This window comes from Ambystoma mexicanum, chromosome 7p (genome assembly GCF_040938575.1).
Source record: "Ambystoma mexicanum isolate Mex_15411 chromosome 7p, UKY_AmexF1_1, whole genome shotgun sequence".
Taxonomy (NCBI): domain Eukaryota; kingdom Metazoa; phylum Chordata; class Amphibia; order Caudata; family Ambystomatidae; genus Ambystoma; species Ambystoma mexicanum.
Genome location: NC_090939.1, coordinates 626,738,446 through 626,757,605, shown reverse-complemented (window position 1 = coordinate 626,757,605; position 19,160 = coordinate 626,738,446). Strand labels below are relative to the sequence as shown.

General features: G+C 40.4%; 2 pseudogenes; both read right to left on the bottom strand.

Annotated features, from left to right (window-relative positions):
* LOC138525979 (centromere protein L-like) lies at positions 1–8,387 on the bottom strand (annotated as a pseudogene).
* A 550-nt stretch (positions 8,388–8,937) lies between these two features.
* LOC138525978 (centromere protein L-like) lies at positions 8,938–10,016 on the bottom strand (annotated as a pseudogene).
* Positions 10,017–19,160: the final 9,144 nt, after the last annotated feature.

Here is a 19,160-nt window from a genome sequence, read left to right as displayed (position 1 = left end):
TCAGTCAGTAATGGTAAAATGATCACTGTCCCGGAACTTAACTTTGCCATCACAGTGAGCTGAAGCCACATACGTGGAGACTTTCACCAGCTTCGTAGGAAGAAAGATGGAATGACGGAAGAAGTGTGAATACAGACAGTTCAAGAACAACTGAACCTCTTTCTCTGTGACCTCGTCTGCGTTCTTGTGAATATCATTCCACAGGGCTCAGACTTCTCAGGATGGGTGGCATAGGAAATATCAAGGCTATGTGGCTGGATCGGTACAGAAAATTGGAGTTCTGTGCACATCAGTTGGCCCTGTTTCCCATAGCCAGTCCACATGGCATCCATCCATGAGAGGTCATGTGAGCTGATGACAAAGTCACTAATACAGCAGTCAAAGGTATTTGTGAACCAGCTCCCAAGTACTGCAGTGAAAGCTGTGTTGCCATACACCAAAAACAAAGGCAGGCAGGTGAACATCTCTGGGAAGAAGTCCAATGACGCAGGTTCTCTAAATGTACAGCAGAACCAGGCAGTCCTTACAACCTTAGCTTCTGAGTTTGGAGCGCCATACTGTGATTTTGACAAAAGCTCAATTAGGATTGATCCTGGGTCACGTTCTCACCCTTTGAATCCCAAAAGTGTGGTTGAACTCACTTTTACATCAAGATCTATGCCCACATCCACGGCTATGCCTTTTTGCTTCTCTGCCACGATGAACACTGCCAGATGTCGCGACTCGCGAGTAATCATTGAGAAGCATGTACGAGAAGCTGTACAAAGGAGTTACACTGTACAGTTACCACTGCTTGTACATAATAGAGGCTATTTTTTGAGGATCAACACTTTCCTCAAGTTCGCTGCGCTGCGGGATTCTCCTATTTGAGGGTGGTCGATGGAAAGGCGAATGCCTCCATGATGAGATCGAACCCCGGTGGGGAACACCAGTGTCCGAAGAACAGACTTCACTTACGAGGGTGGATGTGGCTCTGGGGGTTGAAACCCACAAAGTCGGGGGTCGCCTGCCGGGTCTGCATAGAATCTCTGTCCACGTCTCTCTTTCTTTTCCTATTACCCGCTGCATACATTGTTGCGTACACCAGAAAGGCTGCTCAGGTCCCCAGGCTGCCCCCCTCTCACACTCTTGATGGTAATTAGGATATCTCTACTTACATGGGAGGCTTTGGTCAGGGAAAACACCAGGGCTCCTCTGGGAACAGCATAGGTCTGGTGAAGGGCTTCAGTAAAGGATTTTCTCCTGCACCCAGACTTCCTCTGGCTCCTCTGATTGGGTCCCAGCTAGCTTCTCGATTTCCCTGTCACTGTCTCCAATGCAAGGATTGAGGCCTCTATGCTAGTTGTTCCTCGCAAGAGTCCGGCAGCAGGCTACCTCTCGTAAACATGCAAGTGAACTGCAACTTGCACCTAACATGCACACAGCCAGAGCAAACCAAGACCAATCCAGGATTGTTGCAAACGCTGCTATTTCTGCATGCCCCGCACTTCCCCACCCCTCTTTTAAATGCGACCACTCGCACCAACGATCCAAACTACCAAAAGATATTAAAACCCTGTTTTGTAGGCATCACTTGAAACGTTCACAAATCACATATTAAAACAACCGGATAATTGTCGTTCTATGTTGAGCAACACGAATATGATTGTATTTTCCTCATTGTGAAGTGAAGTTTAAAATTACCAGCATGCAAAGTAATGGAAGCCTAAACAATCTAATTGGGTTTTAAACTTTATCAAGCCCGAAAGAAACACAGTGAAAGAAAGTGTATCATATATCTTCATATAACCCTACCATTTCTAATTACCTGCCATCTGCAGCTATAGCTACTGACAATCACCCACTCACTACTGTGTCTGCAGGGATCACACATTAATTACACCTTAATGTTCCTAAATGCAAATCAGGACAAACCAGAGCGGTTTGTATCTGAAAGCTAGAGAGAAATAATCACCGTGTTGTAGTGGCAGCTGGTGCATTTGTGAATGGGAAGGGAGTAAATGTTTGCCCCGAAAATGCAGGAGCGACTGAGGGGCATTCGTAGGGGTCCTCCCACTGAGAACATTTTTAAAATAATGGTTGAAAGGGTGCATTTTACAGCACTTTCTGTAAAACATGTGGGAAACGATACAAAGTCTGCAATTGGCTGTGTATGGTAGCAGATGAAAAAGCCCAATGGATGCAAGTCACCAACAGTGCAAAGGCGGATTTTCCAACACATTTTCATTATGACTTTGGCCACAAAATATGCAGTATAAAAACAATTTTCATGCTGGCAGTGCCCATACATGGAAAAGTTATTTACGCAATACGTAGAGGGGCACTCCTGTTCTTTCACAAACTATTGCCACAATTTGGCTCACGTACATATTTTCTCACACGGAGTATAAGATGGAAAAATATACCTATATAGCCTGTTGTCGCCAAGAGGTAACACCAATGCACTCCTGCGGGGTCAAACAGACCTCCTAATTTTCAAAAATTAGTAACAAGATAATTTCACAGAAATATAACCTACGTTATAACAGTAAAATTGCTCACGCTGCACAGATCACACACACCGTGCAACAGTACTTCTTTGTGCATTAAATCAAATTTAATTGAACATATAAATGTAAAAAGTAACACCTTCAAAAATGATAGTTACAGTACATTAGTTTCAGCTTTCTGTCAAAATCATCATGTGCTCACTATTTCTTTTCGAAGCATAGTTTGTAGATTAAAAAGCATCTACAACATCCACATTTCTTTTATTTAAATCAAGCACCAAAATCCTAACGGATATTAATTTAAGTCAGAGTTCCAACATTCAGTTCATGGCCCACGCGTTTCAGATGTCAAATCCTTCATCAGGGCCTGTTCAACACTGACGTAACTTTCTAACCATTTCAAATTTCATCTGTAATTCTGCAATTAAATATGGTAATCACCGTTAAATTATAACCTTCCTTATGTGTTTACAAGTTACGATGAAAGTGTCCATATCAAAAGGACTGTCCTCCAATTTAGCTTGCTTCAAAAAATGTAGCATCATACAGTTCAGGAATCTTTAGATTCTTCACTTGTTTTTCTGATCCGACCTACATAGAACAATAATAATTTACATCACTCTCAAAGATTAAAAATGAACTCACTAACTTAACATTTCCATCTTATACTCCGTGTGAGAAAATATGCAACTGAGCCAAATTGTGGCAATGTCAGGCAATTCCAAAGAGTATCTTGTTCCAACAACAAAGTGAATTTGAGATTTGTTGTCTCCCAAAACCGGAATCACATATAGAGCAATACATGGTTACATTTTAGATGTGTGTGACACCAGTCACTGGCAAACTAGAACTTTCAAAGAGCAAGGTGGCACTACATATAAACGGTATAAAATAGAAACGCCCCGCTAGGTTCAATATTGCATAACCTCATGCCTAACTCGGATAGTACTGTGTATTCTATTCAGTTGATGTAGTGTGTAGGCAGTTTAATGTCTGCACATGTTCTCATAAGTGAAGTCATGAATTCTATAACATCGGAGCAGTCTAACGCTCATGTTTTAATGTCTGCACTCGGTTACATAAGTCAAACAATAAGATTTATGACACAAGAGCAACCTAATGCTCATGCTTGCTTACCTAGCCAAATACTTGTGTAGAAACTCTTCGGCGTGCAGACAGTGATCGGCTAAGGGTTCTCGTCTCGCAACGCTAAGTGATATACAGACCGGTTGCCATGGACACTACGTGCATGCGCACTCGTGCCCATGTCCCTGCGTGTCCGCCATCTTACTTGGGGCATGTTCTAATGGTATTCTACGGTTGTTCCATAGTTATAAATAATTAAAGGCTGGGACAGAAGGGTACCTGAGTCTATGATGTCAAAGAACCCTAACATATTTTGTAAAATTCTGTGAAAATAATTTTTGTGTAAAAGAAGTCTGGGTACATTTCCTGGTTGAACAATCTAAGAAGATTATTGATGGTTGTATGCTTGAGAGAATGTACCCTGATATGGGGAGCTACATATGCCACTGGCGGCATATTTGAGCTGTTTATGCATGTATGGTGTTAACATCTAGCAAGAGTAGCCTTGTTGTCTGTACACATTGTATCGTGTTAACTATGGTTTTTGGCGGAGGAAGATAGTGATGTAGAGGATTTATGATTGAAGAAGTGAATTAGAGTGGTATAAAAACATCTCAGGATTCTAATAGTGCTTAGCGGCACCCAAATGTTTTTGCGAGGGATGGGGACGTAACGACAGTATTATTTACTGCCCAATACTGACCATCCCCATCCTCTCGCAAAGAAAACAGCCTTTAATTATTATGGAACGACCGTAGAATACCATTAGCAACAAGCCCCAAGTAAGATGGCGGACATGCAGGGACATGGGCACGAGTGTGCATGCGCGTAGTGTCCATGGCAACCGGTCTGTATATCACTTAGCATTGCAAGACAAGGCGGCTTAGCCGATCACTGTCTGCACGCCAAAGAGTTTCTACACAAGCCTTTGGCTAGGTAAGCATGCATGAGCATTAGGTTGCTCTTGTGCCATAAATCATATTGTTTGACTTATGTCACTGAATGCGGACATTAAAACACGAGTGTTGGACTGCTCCGATGTCATAGAATTCACGACTTGACTTATGAAAACATGTGCGGACATTAAACTGCCTACACGCCACATCAACTGAATAGAATACACAGTACCATCCGAGTTAGGCATGAGGTTATGCAATATTGGACCTAGAGGGGCGTTTCTATTTTATACCTTTTATACGTTCTAGTTTGCCCGTGACTGGTGTTACACACATCTAAAATGTGCCCATTTATTGCTCAATAGGTGGTTCCGGTTTTGGGAGACAACGAATCGCTTCACATTCACTTTGTTGGTAGAACAAGATACTATTTGCAATTTCCTGACATTTCCACAATTTGGCTCAGGTACATATTTTCTCACACAGAGTCTAAGATGGAAATGTTAAGTTAGTGAGTTCATTTTTTATCTTTGAGAGTGATGTTAATTATTATTGTTCTTTGTATTCCGGATCTGAAAAACAAGTGAATAATCTAAAGATTCCTGAACTGTATGATGCTATGTTTTTTGAAGCAAGCTAAATTGGAAGTCAGTCATTTTGATACGGACCCTTTCATCGTAACTTGTAAACACATAAGGAAGGATATAATTTAACAGTGATTACCATATTTAATTGCAGAATTACAGATGAAATTGGAAATGGCTAGAAAGTTACGTCAGTGTTAAACATGCCCTGATGAAGGATTTGACATCCGAAACGCATAGGCCACGAACTGAATGTTGGAACTCTGACTTAAAACAATATCCATTAGGATTTTGGTGCTTGATTTAAATAAAAGGAATTTGGATATTGTAGATGCTTTTTAATCTACAAACTATGCTTCGAAAAGAAATTGTGAGCACATGATGATTTTGACTGAAAGCTGTTACTAATGTACTGTAACTATCATTTTTGAAGGTGTTACCTTTTACATTTATATTATATGTTGAATTCAATTTGATTTAATGCACAATGAAGTACTGTTGCAAGGTGTGTGTGATCTGTGCAGCGGGAGTAATTTTACTGTTATAAGTTAGGTTATATTTCTGTGACATTATCTTGTTACACATTTTTGAACATTAGGTCTGCTTGACCCCGCAGGAATGAATAGGGGTTACCTGTTGACGACAACAGGCTATACAAGTGCCCATACATGTCTATACAAGTTGCACCAATATATGCCACTATTACTATATAACTCAGAGCCATTTAAAAATGGCATGCCATAGAAAGAAAGTACATCCAGACTGGCGATGCCATTGTAGGCAAATCTAGTCATGTATTAACGCATATTATGTTTGTTTTACCCTTCATGACCAATAAAATACGCCATGCTAGAGTAGGAAATTAGAGCAAGAAATGATAGCTAAATTGGCTGCAACAAAATATGCCAATCTAACCATGTAATATCGTTAGCATTATTGTGCGCTATTTTTGGGCTTTGCAACAAAGGCCTGCACATACAAACAAAACACATATGTATAGGGAGACACACCCCTGCTCAGAGGCAGGAGGCACATTCCCTATGCAAATAAAGCACACAAGGGGAACTGTGCGTCCTGACACTCAAGTGAAGGGGCTGAGCCCGCCGCCCATAGCAGCGAGCAACCACGGTTGAGTTGTAGAATGTGATAACTCGTAGGCTTTTTGTTTTTCCGGAATCTGGGGAGACAGTTTTTTCTGGTTTTTAAATCTGGGGAAATCATCCCAATTCCAGCACCGAAGAAACCAGAAGAATATTATGCATTAACTTCTTTACTGCAAATCGGTAACAGCAAAGTAAAAAATCGTCTGTACCAGCTTATAACTTTTTGAGGGAAAACAAATCATTATCCCCAAATTACCACCAACCAACAGGGAAATGTCAAAATAAAATAAATAAAAGCGGTATGTTTACTTTCCGTAGCTGCACCACAGCATCTGACAAGTACATCATCTGAAAAAGGAAGGCAAATCCCATCCTGCGAGAGAGTGGAAGAATATCCAACGGAGATATTCCATCATGGCATAATCATAGAGGCTTACACCCTTTCCAAGCCTGGGTTAAAATCCTGTGAATCTCCCAACGAATTCCCGATTTGGGTGCATCTGCAGTAACCTGTGGGCAATGTGAGGATTCGGGGCAGATGGTGAAGTTTGCTTGTGATTTGGGTTTTTGCCCAATGATTTGGGTAAGTTCTTAGGCAGAAAGTGTGAGAGGGAGGGAAAGAGAGACAGTGTGCGTGTGTGTCGTATCTCTCTGTCTGCCTGTGCCTGTATGTCTGATCTACGTTTGGGAAGGCATTTTGTTTGTAAAGCCATTTATTTTTCAGAAGACAATTCTTTTATTTTTTGTTAGATAAACCTTTTGTTGTGTGTGTTTTTTATTTAAAGAAAATGAATGACAGGGTGGGAGGATAAAGATGCTGTGCTGTCTATCATTTCATTTCATTTCATTTATTGAATTTATAAAGCAGTTTTCACCAAAAGCGCTATTACAAAATATTAGAAAATATACATGACAATACAAAAAATATCTAAAAACGGAAGGAGGGGGGGAGAAACAGAAGGTCACTAAGTAGAAAGAAGGGGAAGAAGATGAGCTTTCAGGTTAGATTGAAAAATACGAAGAGATGAAGAAGAGCGGATAGAGTTAGGGAGAGAATTCCAGTGTATAAGGACTAAAAGGGCAAAAGATCAGAAACGTGAAAAAGCACAGCAGGTGTTTGGGGACAGTGAGAAGAAGTAGATTCTGTGATCAGAGAGTATGAGAGGCAGAATAGAATGAGACTAGCAAAGAAAGGTAAGGATGAGCTGAGCCATTGTCGCAGTTTATTAGGTGGTCACACTCAACTCAGAGAGTTGTTCCCCCCCAAGCAAGGTGTTGTGCACCCAAAGCGCTTATACAGATTCAACTTTAGTGAGGCCTCCCACTTATTTTGCACCAACCCCAACCAATACCCTATGTCACCAATGGACTAGGAACCGAGCCGGTGTATAGTACAAATATATATATTTATTTAAGGTTTGACAAAGAAGACTATCAACCAACCTCAACCACCAATTCTGGGGCACTACACAATATCACAAATTCAAATATATTGCACCAATTGACCAACAGAGATTTAAAGGAATTACAGTTTTAATATGACATGTACAATTTAGAAATTTGCCGTCAGAACTTACATCAGATTTAATTGCAAATGAACCAATAGAAAACATTCACAATACAATGGAAAAAAAAATGTTTTGCAACACACATTCAAAGGACAGGCAGTGCTTTGGGATTCTGGTTTGGGAGGCAAGGGAATCAATGGGAAATTACGTTTTGCACCCTCTACATTTACTTGAATAGCAACGTTTTAGGGCTACTTATTTTGGGATTATGGACAGTCCCTTTCGGGACAGGAATCAGGGGTTTCAGAAGGACAGTCACCCAAGTCTTTATTGTCTATACCGGCTCTTACACACTGGGCATTAACTTTGTTAGTTTCAAATTCTAACAACACTCAGCCTGTGATTTCTTATATGGGAATTTATTGATTTAACTTCAATTCAATGCGCTAAGGACCTACAGAGCTTCCCCCTCCCCACAATTTAATGGAAAGGATTAAGGCGGCTGTTCTCAACACAATTCAATTTAAATGGATAGAGTGATTTTCTATAGTGGAATTAAATTGAATTGGATTTCATACAATGTGCCAAGGGCCTTCTCAGTATCACCCCACTACCCGCTATGCAAGATGGAGATTAAAGCTGGCAGTTTCCCCCTCACACTTTTAAAAAAAACCTTTGAAACATTTATTTGCTTAATTTACCTCAGAATTAGTATCAGCATTTTGAAGGTGCATGCAATATGTACAATCACACCAGGCAAAATTCACACAGCCTGCATTTAGGATTGAACACAAAATAGTATATTTAACCAGAAACATAAATCTCTGAAAAACCTACAGAGGAAAAAATAAGTCAAACACTCCAAATCCGGAGCACAAGTTGAGTGAAAAAACAAAGCAATCTATAACAATCCAAGTGCCATGATGAACATATCTGAGTCTTGTAGATAAAATGAGTAAAAATACTCTGCACACTCAGATTACAGATATCTAGTGCATGCTCTTTGACTTCTGATTGAAATCTTCAACAGAGCAGATTTGACAACCACCAAGCCAATCAGCCCTCAGAAAGCAACTCAGCAACAAGCTGAAACTGGAAACTCTGAACTGGGTGAAATTTGGGAGCAGCTCCTAAACATAATTGACTCTTGTGCCAAACGAGTTAACAGCACACAATTCACAACATAGACTGAACCAATGGGCCAAACGAGTGTGAAGGACTGCTCAGATCTTCACTTCAGTATTGCGTAGAAAGGACAATTGTGGCAGAGCCTAATACTGTATTCGATTGATGGCCAGCTCAGTCAGTAATGCCAACACCGGGTAAAATGATCACTGCACCAGAACCTAACTTTGCCATCACAGTGAGCTGAAGCCGCATACATGGAGACTTTCACCAGCTTCGTAGCAGACAGATGGAATTTGAAGTGACGGAAGAAGTGTGAATACAGACAGTTCAAGAATAACTGAACCTCTTCCTCTGTGACCTCGTCTGAGTTCTTGTCAATATCATTCCACAGGGCTCAGACGTCTCAGGATGGATGGCATAGGAAATGTCAAGGCTATGTGGCTGGATCGGTACAGAAAATTGAAGTTCTGTGCACATCAGTTGGACCAATCCATGAGAGGTCACGTAATCTGATGACAAAGTTACTAATACAGCAGTCAAAGGTCTTTTTGAACCAGCTCCCAAGTACTGCAGTGAAAGCCGTGTTGCCATTCACCAAAAACAAAGCCAGGCCGGTGAACATCTCTGGTAAGAAGTCCAATAACGCAGGTTCTCCAAATGTACAGCAGAACCAAGCGGTCCTTACAACTTTAGCTTCTGAGTATGGAACGCCATACTGTGATTTTGACAAAAGCTCAATTAGGATTGCTCCTGGGTCACGTTCTCAGCCTTTGAACCCCAAAAGTGTGGTTACACTCACTTTAACATCATGATCTATACCCACATCCACGGCTATGCCTTTTTGCTTCTCTGCCGCGATGAACACTGCCAGATGTCACGAGTAATCATTGAGAAGCATGTACGAGAAGCTGTATAAAGGAATTACACTGTACAGTTCCCACTGCTTGCACATCAGAGAGGCTATTTTTTGAGGATCAACACTTTCCTCAAGTTCGCTGCGCTGCGTGATTCGCCTGTTTGAGGGTGGTCGATGGAAAGGCGAATGCCTCCAAGATGAGATCGAACCCTGTTGGGGAACACCAGTGTCCGAAGAACAGACTTCACTTACGAGGGTGGATGTGGCTCTGGGGGTTGAAACCCACAAAGTCAGGGGTCGCCGGCCGGGTCTGCATAGAATCTCTTCCACGTCGCTCTTTCTTTTCCTATTACCCGCTGCATACATTGTTGCGTACACCAGAAAGGCTACTCAGGTCCCCAGGCTGCCCCCCTCTCACACTCTTGATGGTATTTAGGATATCTCTACTTACATGGGAGGCTTTGGTCAGGGAAAAACACCAGGGCTCCTCTGGGAACAGCATAGATCTGGTCAAGGGCTTCAGTCAAGGATTTTCTCCTGCACCCAGACTCCCTCTGGCTCCTCTGATTGGGACCCAACTAGCTTATAGATTTCCCTATCACTATCGCAAATGCAACGATTGAGACCTCTCTGCTAGTTGTTCCTTGCAAGAGTCCGGGAGCAGGCTACCTCTCGGAAACACGCAAGTGAACTGCAACGTGCACCTAACTTGCACACAGCCAGAGCAAACCAAGACCAATCCAGGATTTTTGCAAACGCTGCTATTTCTGCATGCCCCGCACTTCCCCACCCCTCTTTTAAATGCGACCACTCGCACCAACGATCCAAAGTACCAAAAGATATTAAAACCCTGTTTTGTAGGCATCACTTGAAACGTTCACAAATCACATATTAAAACAACCGGATAATTGTCGTTCTATGTTGAGCAACACGAATATGATTGTATTTTCCTCATTGTGAAGTGAAGTTTAAAATTACCAGCATGCAAAGTAATGGAAGCCTAAACAATCTAATTGGGTTTTAAACTTTATCAAGCCCGAAAGAAACACAGTGAAAGAAAGTGTATCATATATCTTCATATAACCCTACCATTTCTAATTACCTGCCATCTGCAGCTATAGCTACTGACAATCACCCACTCACTACTGTGTCTGCAGGGATCACACATTAATTACACCTTAATGTTCCTAAATGCAAATCAGGACAAACCAGAGCGGTTTGTATCTGAAAGCTAGAGAGAAATAATCACTGTGTTGTAGTGGCAGCTGGTGCATTTGTGAATGGGAAGGGAGTAAATGTTTGCCCCGAAAATGCAGGAGCGACTGAGGGGCATTCGTAGGGGTCCTCCCACTGAGAACATTTTTAAAATAATGGTTGAAAGGGTGCATTTTACAGCACTTTCTGTAAAACATGTGGGAAACGATACAAAGTCTGCAATTGGCTGTGTATGGTAGCAGATGAAAAAGCCCAAAGGATGCAAGTCACCAACAGTGCAAAGGCGGATTTTCCAACACATTTTCATTATGACTTTGGCCACAAAATATGCAGTATAAAAACAATTTTCATGCTGGCAGTGCCCATACATGGAAAAGTTATTTACGCAATACGTAGAGGGGCACTCCTGTTCTTTCACAAACTAGTAGTAGACGTGTCAAATGTTAATATTAGTTCATGTAAACATGTAGAACATTTAAATATAGTTATGTTGCTTCAGGTGCAATGTGCTATTAGCTGCTGGCCCTTGAAGATCATCATGAAAAAAATATACCTATATAGCCTGTTGTCGCCAAGAGGTAACACCAATGCACTCTGCGGGGTCAAGCAGACCTCCTAATGTTCAAAAATGAGTAACAAGATAATGTGACAGAAATATAACCTACGTTATAACAGTAAAATTGCTCACGCTGCACAGATCACATACACCGTGCAACAGTACTTCATTGTGCATTAAATCAAATTTATTCAACATATAATATAAATGTAAAAAGTAACACCTTCAAAAATGATAGTTACAGTACATTAGTTTCAGCTTTCTGTCAAAATCATCATGTGCTCACAATTTCTTTTTGAAGCATAGTTTGTAGATTAAAAAGCATCTACAACATCCACATTTCTTTCATTTAAATCAAGCACCAAAATCCTAACGGATATTAATTTAAGTCAGAGTTCCAACATTCAGTTCGTGGCCCACGCGTTTCAGATGTCAAATCCTTCATCAGGGCCTGTTCAACACTGACGTAACTTTCTAACCATTTCAAATTTCATCTGTAATTCTGCAATTAAATATGGTAATCACCGTTAAATTATAACCTTCCTTATGTGTTTACAAGTTACGATGAAAGTGTCCATATCAAAAGGACTGTCCTCCAATTTAGCTTGCTTCAAAAAATGTAGCATCATACAGTTCAGGAATCTTTAGATTCTTCACTTGTTTTTCTGATCCGACCTACATAGAACAATAATAATTTACATCACTCTCAAAGATTAAAAATGAACTCACTAACTTAACATTTCCATCTTATACTCCGTGTGAGAAACTATGCACCTGAGCCAAATTGTGGCAATGTCAGGCAATTCCAAAGAGTATCTTGTTCCAACAACAAAGTGAATTTGAGATTTGTTGTCTCCCAAAACCGGAATCACATATAGAGCAATACATGGTTACATTTTAGATGTGTGTGACACCAGTCACTGGCAAACTAGAACTTTCAAAGAGCAAGGTGGCACTACATATAAACGGTATAAAATAGAAACGCCCCGCTAGGTTCAATATTGCATAACCTCATGCCTAACTCGGATAGTACTGTGTATTCTATTCAGTTGATGTAGTGTGTAGGCAGTTTAATGTCTGCACATGTTCTCATAAGTGAAGTCATGAATTCTATAACATCGGAGCAGTCTAACGCTCATGTTTTAATGTCTGCACTCGGTTACATAAGTCAAACAATAAGATTTATGACACAAGAGCAACCTAATGCTCATGCTTGCTTACCTAGCCAAATACTTGTGTAGAAACTCTTCGGCGTGCAGACAGTGATCGGCTAAGGGTTCTCGTCTCGCAACGCTAAGTGATATACAGACCGGTTGCCATGGACACTACGTGCATGCGCACTCGTGCCCATGTCCCTGCGTGTCCGCCATCTTACTTGGGGCATGTTCTAATGGTATTCTACGGTTGTTCCATAGTTATAAATAATTAAAGGCTGGGACAGAAGGGTACCTGAGTCTATGATGTCAAAGAACCCTAACATATTTTGTAAAATTCTGTGAAAATAATTTTTGTGTAAAAGAAGTCTGGGTACATTTCCTGGTTGAACAATCTAAGAAGATTATTGATGGTTGTATGCTTGAGAGAATGTACCCTGATACGGGGAGCTACATATGCCACTGGCTGCATATTTGAGCTGTTTATGCATGTATGGTGTTAACATCTAGCAAGAGTAGCCTTGTTGTCTGTACACATTGTATCGTGTTAACTATGGTTTTTGGCGGAGGAAGATAGTGATGTAGAGGATTTATGATTGAAGAAGTGAATTAGAGTGGTATAAAAACATCTCAGGATTCTAATAGTGCTTAGCGGCACCCAAATGTTTTTGCGAGGGATGGGGACGTAACGACAGTATTATTTACTGCCCAATACTGACCATCCCCATCCTCTCGCAAAGAAAACAGCCTTTAATTATTATGGAACGACCGTAGAATACCATTAGCAACAAGCCCCAAGTAAGATGGCGGACATGCAGGGACATGGGCACGAGTGTGCATGCGCGTAGTGTCCATGGCAACCGGTCTGTATATCACTTAGCATTGCAAGACAAGGCGGCTTAGCCGATCACTGTCTGCACGCCAAAGAGTTTCTACACAAGCCTTTGGCTAGGTAAGCATGCATGAGCATTAGGTTGCTCTTGTGCCATAAATCATATTGTTTGACTTATGTTACTGAATGCGGACATTAAAACACGAGTGTTGGACTGCTCCGATGTCATAGAATTCACGACTTGACTTATGAAAACATGTGCGGACATTAAACTGCCTACACGCCACATCAACTGAATAGAATACACGGTACCATCCGAGTTAGGCATGAGGTTATGCAATATTGGACCTAGAGGGGCGTTTCTATTTTATACCTTTTATACGTTCTAGTTTGCCCGTGACTGGTGTTACACACATCTAAAATGTGCCCATTTATTGCTCAATAGGTGGTTCCGGTTTTGGGAGACAACGAATCGCTTCACATTCACTTTGTTGGTAGAACAAGATACTATTTGCAATTTCCTGACATTTCCACAATTTGGCTCAGGTACATATTTTCTCACACAGAGTCTAAGATGGAAATGTTAGGTTAGTGAGTTCATTTTTTATCTTTGAGAGTGATGTAAATTATTATTGTTCTTTGTATTCCGGATCTGAAAAACAAGTGAATAATCTAAAGATTCCAGAACTGTATGATGCTATGTTGTTTGAAGCAAGCTAAATTGGAAGTCAGTCATTTTGATACGGACCCTTTCATCGTAACTTGTAAACACATAAGGAAGGATATAATTTAACAGTGATTACCATATTTAATTGCAGAATTACAGATGAAATTGGAAATGGCTAGAAAGTTACGTCAGTGTTAAACATGCCCTGATGAAGGATTTGACATCCGAAACGCATAGGCCACGAACTGAATGTTGGAACTCTGACTTAAAACAATATCCATTAGGATTTTGGTGCTTGATTTAAATAAAAGGAATTTGGATATTGTAGATGCTTTTTAATCTACAAACTATGCTTCGAAAAGAAATTGTGAGCACATGATGATTTTGACTGAAAGCTGTTACTAATGTACTGTAACTATCATTTTTGAAGGTGTTACCTTTTACATTTATATTATATGTTGAATTCAATTTGATTTAATGCACAATGAAGTACTGTTGCAAGGTGTGTGTGATCTGTGCAGCGGGAGTAATTTTACTGTTATAAGTTAGGTTATATTTCTGTGACATTATCTTGTTACACATTTTTGAACATTAGGTCTGCTTGACTCCGCAGGAATGAATAGGGGTTACCTGTTGACGACAACAGGCTATACAAGTGCCCATACATGTCTATACAAGTTGCACCAATATATGCCACTATTACTATATAACTCAGAGCCATTTAAAAATGGCATGCCATAGAAAGAAAGTACATCCAGACTGGCGATGCCATTGTAGGCAAATCTAGTCATGTATTAACGCATATTATGTTTGCTTTACCCTTCATGACCAATAAAATACGCCATGCTAGAGTAGGAAATTAGAGCAAGAAATGATAGCTAAATTGGCTGCAACAAAATATGCCAATCTAACCATGTAATATCGTTAGCATTATTGTGCGCTATTTTTGGGCTTTGCAACAAAGGCCTGCACATACAAACAAAACACATATGTATAGGGAGACACACCCCTGCTCAGAGGCAGGAGGCACATTCCCTATGCAAATAAAGCACACAAGGGGAACTGTGCGTCCTGCCACTCAAGTGAAGGGGCTGAGCCCGCCGCCCATAGCAGCGAGCAACCACGGTTGAGTTGTAGAATGTGATAACTCGTAGGCTTTTTGTTTTTCCGGAATCTGGGGAGACAGTTTTTTCTGGTTTTTAAATCTGGGGAAATCATCCCAATTCCAGCACCGAAGAAACCAGAAGAATATTATGCATTAACTTCTTTACTGCAAATCGGCAACAGCAAAGTAAAAAATCGTCTGTACCAGCTTATAACTTTTTGAGGGAAAACAAATCATTTTCCCCAAATTACCACCAACCAACAGGGAAATGTCAAAATAAAATAAATAAAAGCGGTATGTTTACTTTCCGTAGCTGCACCACAGCATCTGACAAGTACATCATCTGAAAAAGGAAGGCAAATCCCATCCTGCGAGAGAGTGGAAGAATATCCAACGGAGATATTCCATCATGGCATAATCATAGAGGCTTACACCCTTTCCAAGCCTGGGTTAAAATCCTGTGAATCTCCCAACGAATTCCCGATTTGGGTGCATCTGCAGTAACCTGTGGGCAATGTGAGGATTCGGGGCAGATGGTGAAGTTTGCGTGTGATTTGGGTTTTCGCCCAATGATTTGGGTAAGTTCTTAGGCAGAAAGTGTGAGAGGGAGGGAAAGAGAGACAGTGTGCGTGTGTGTCGTATCTCTCTGTCTGCCTGTGCCTGTATGTGTGATCTACGTTTGGGAAGGCATTTTGTTTGTAAAGCCATTTATTTTTCAGAAGACAATTCTTTTATTTTTTGTTAGATAAACCTTTTGTTGTGTGTGTTTTTTATTTAAAGAAAATGACAGGGTGGGAGGATAAAGATGCTGTGCTGTCTATCATTTCATTTCATTTCATTTATTGAATTTATAAAGCAGTTTTCACCAAAAGCGCTATTACAAAAAGAAAATATACATGACAATACAAAAAATATCTAAAAACGGAAGGAGGGGGGGAGAAACAGAAGGTCACTAAGTAGAAAGAAGGGGAAGAAGATGAGCTTTCAGGTTAGATTGAAAAATACGAAGAGATGAAGAAGAGCGGATAGAGTTAGGGAGAGAATTCCAGTGTATAAGGACTAAAAGGGCAAAAGATCAGAAACGTGAAAAAGCACAGCGGGTGTTTGGGGACAGTGAGAAGAAGTAGATTCTGTGATCAGAGAGTATGAGAGGCAGAATAGAATGAGACTAGCAAAGAAAGGTAAGGATGAGCTGAGCCATTGTCGCAGTTTATTAGGTGGTCACACTCAACTCAGAGAGTTGTTCCCCCCCAAGCAAGGTGTTGTGCACCCAAAGCGCTTATACAGATTCAACTTTAGTGAGGCCTCCCACTTATTTTGCACCAACCCCAACCAATACCCTATGTCACCAATGGACTAGGAACCGAGCCGGTGTATAGTACAAATATATATATTTATTTAAGGTTTGACAAAGAAGACTATCAACCAACCTCAACCACCAATTCTGGGGCACTACACAATATCACAAATTCAAATATATTGCACCAATTGACCAACACAGATTTAAAGGAATTACAGTTTTAATATGACATGTACAATTTAGAAATTTGCCGTCAGAACTTACATCAGATTTAATTGCAAATGAACCAATAGAAAACATTCACAATACAATGGAAAAAAAAATGTTTTGCAACACACATTCAAAGGACAGGCAGTGCTTTGGGATTCTGGTTTGGGAGGCAAGGGAATCAATGGGAAATTACGTTTTGCACCCTCTACATTTACTTGAATAGCAACGTTTTAGGGCTACTTATTTTGGGATTATGGACACTCCCTTTCGGGACAGGAATCAGGGGTTTCAGAAGGACAGTCACCCAAGTCTTTATTGTCTATACCGGCTCTTACACACTGGGCATTAACTTTGTTAGTTTCAAATTCTAACAACACTCAGCCTGTGATTTCTTATATGGGAATTTATTGATTTAACTTCTTAGATTGTTCAACCAGGAAATGTACCCAGACTTCTTTTACACAAAAATTATTTTCACAGAATTTTACAAAATATGTTAGGGTTCTTTGACATCATAGACTCAGGTACCCTTCTGTCCCAGCCTTTAATTATTTATAACTATGGAACGACCGTAGAATACCATTAGCAACAAGCCCCAAGTAAGATGGCGGACACGCAGGGACATGGGCACGAGTGCGCATGCACGTAGTGTCCATGGCAACCGGTCTGTATATCACTTAGCGTTGCGAGACGAGAACCCTTAGCCGATCACTGTCTGCACGCCGAAGAGTTTCTACACAAGTATTTGGCTAGGTAAGCAAGCATGAGCATTAGGTTGCTCTTGTGTCATAAATCTTATTGTTTGACTTATGTAACCGAGTGCAGACATTAAAACATGAGCGTTAGACTGCTCCGATGTTATAGAATTCATGACTTCACTTATGAGAACATGTGCAGACATTAAACTGCCTACACACTACATCAACTGAATAGAATACACAGTACTATCCGAGTTAGGCATGAGGTTATGCAATATTGAACCTAGCGGGGCGTTTCTATTTTATACCTTTTATACGTTCTAGTTTGCCCGTGACTGGTGTTACACACATCTAAAATGTGCCCATTTATTGCTCAATAGGTGGTTCCGGTTTTGGGAGACAACGAATCGCTTCACATTCACTTTGTTGGTAGAACAAGATACTATTTGCAATTTCCTGACATTTCCACAATTTGGCTCAGGTACATATTTTCTCACACAGAGTCTAAGATGGAAATGTTAGGTTAGTGAGTTCATTTTTTATCTTTGAGAGTGATGTAAATTATTATTGTTCTTTGTATTCCGGATCTGAAAAACAAGTGAATAATCTAAAGATTCCAGAACTGTATGATGCTATGTTGTTTGAAGCAAGCTAAATTGGAAGTCAGTCATTTTGATACGGACCCTTTCATCGTAACTTGTAAACACATAAGGAAGGATATAATTTAACAGTGATTACCATATTTAATTGCAGAATTACAGATGAAATTGGAAATGGCTAGAAAGTTACGTCAGTGTTAAACATGCCCTGATGAAGGATTTGACATCCGAAACGCATAGGCCACGAACTGAATGTTGGAACTCTGACTTAAAACAATATCCATTAGGATTTTGGTGCTTGATTTAAATAAAAGGAATTTGGATATTGTAGATGCTTTTTAATCTACAAACTATGCTTCGAAAAGAAATTGTGAGCACATGATGATTTTGACTGAAAGCTGTTACTAATGTACTGTAACTATCATTTTTGAAGGTGTTACCTTTTACATTTATATTATATGTTGAATTCAATTTGATTTAATGCACAATGAAGTACTGTTGCAAGGTGTGTGTGATCTGTGCAGCGGGAGTAATTTTACTGTTATAAGTTAGGTTATATTTCTGTGACATTATCTTGTTACACATTTTTGAACATTAGGTCTGCTTGACTCCGCAGGAATGAATAGGGGTTACCTGTTGACGACAACAGGCTATACAAGTGCCCATACATGTCTATACAAGTTGCACCAATATATGCCACTATTACTATATAACTCAGAGCCATTTAAAAATGGCATGCCATAGAAAGAAAGTACATCCAGACTGGCGATGCCATTGTAGGCAAATCTAGTCATGTATTAACGCATATTATGTTTGCTTTACCCTTCATGACCAATAAAATACGCCATGCTAGAGTAGGAAATTAGAGCAAGAAATGATAGCTAAATTGGCTGCAACAAAATATGCCAATCTAACCATGTAATATCGTTAGCATTATTGTGCGCTATTTTTGGGCTTTGCAACAAAGGCCTGCACATACAAACAAAACACATATGTATAGGGAGACACACCCCTGCTCAGAGGCAGGAGGCACATTCCCTATGCAAATAAAGCACACAAGGGGAACTGTGCGTCCTGCCACTCAAGTGAAGGGGCTGAGCCCGCCGCCCATAGCAGCGAGCAACCACGGTTGAGTTGTAGAATGTGATAACTCGTAGGCTTTTTGTTTTTCCGG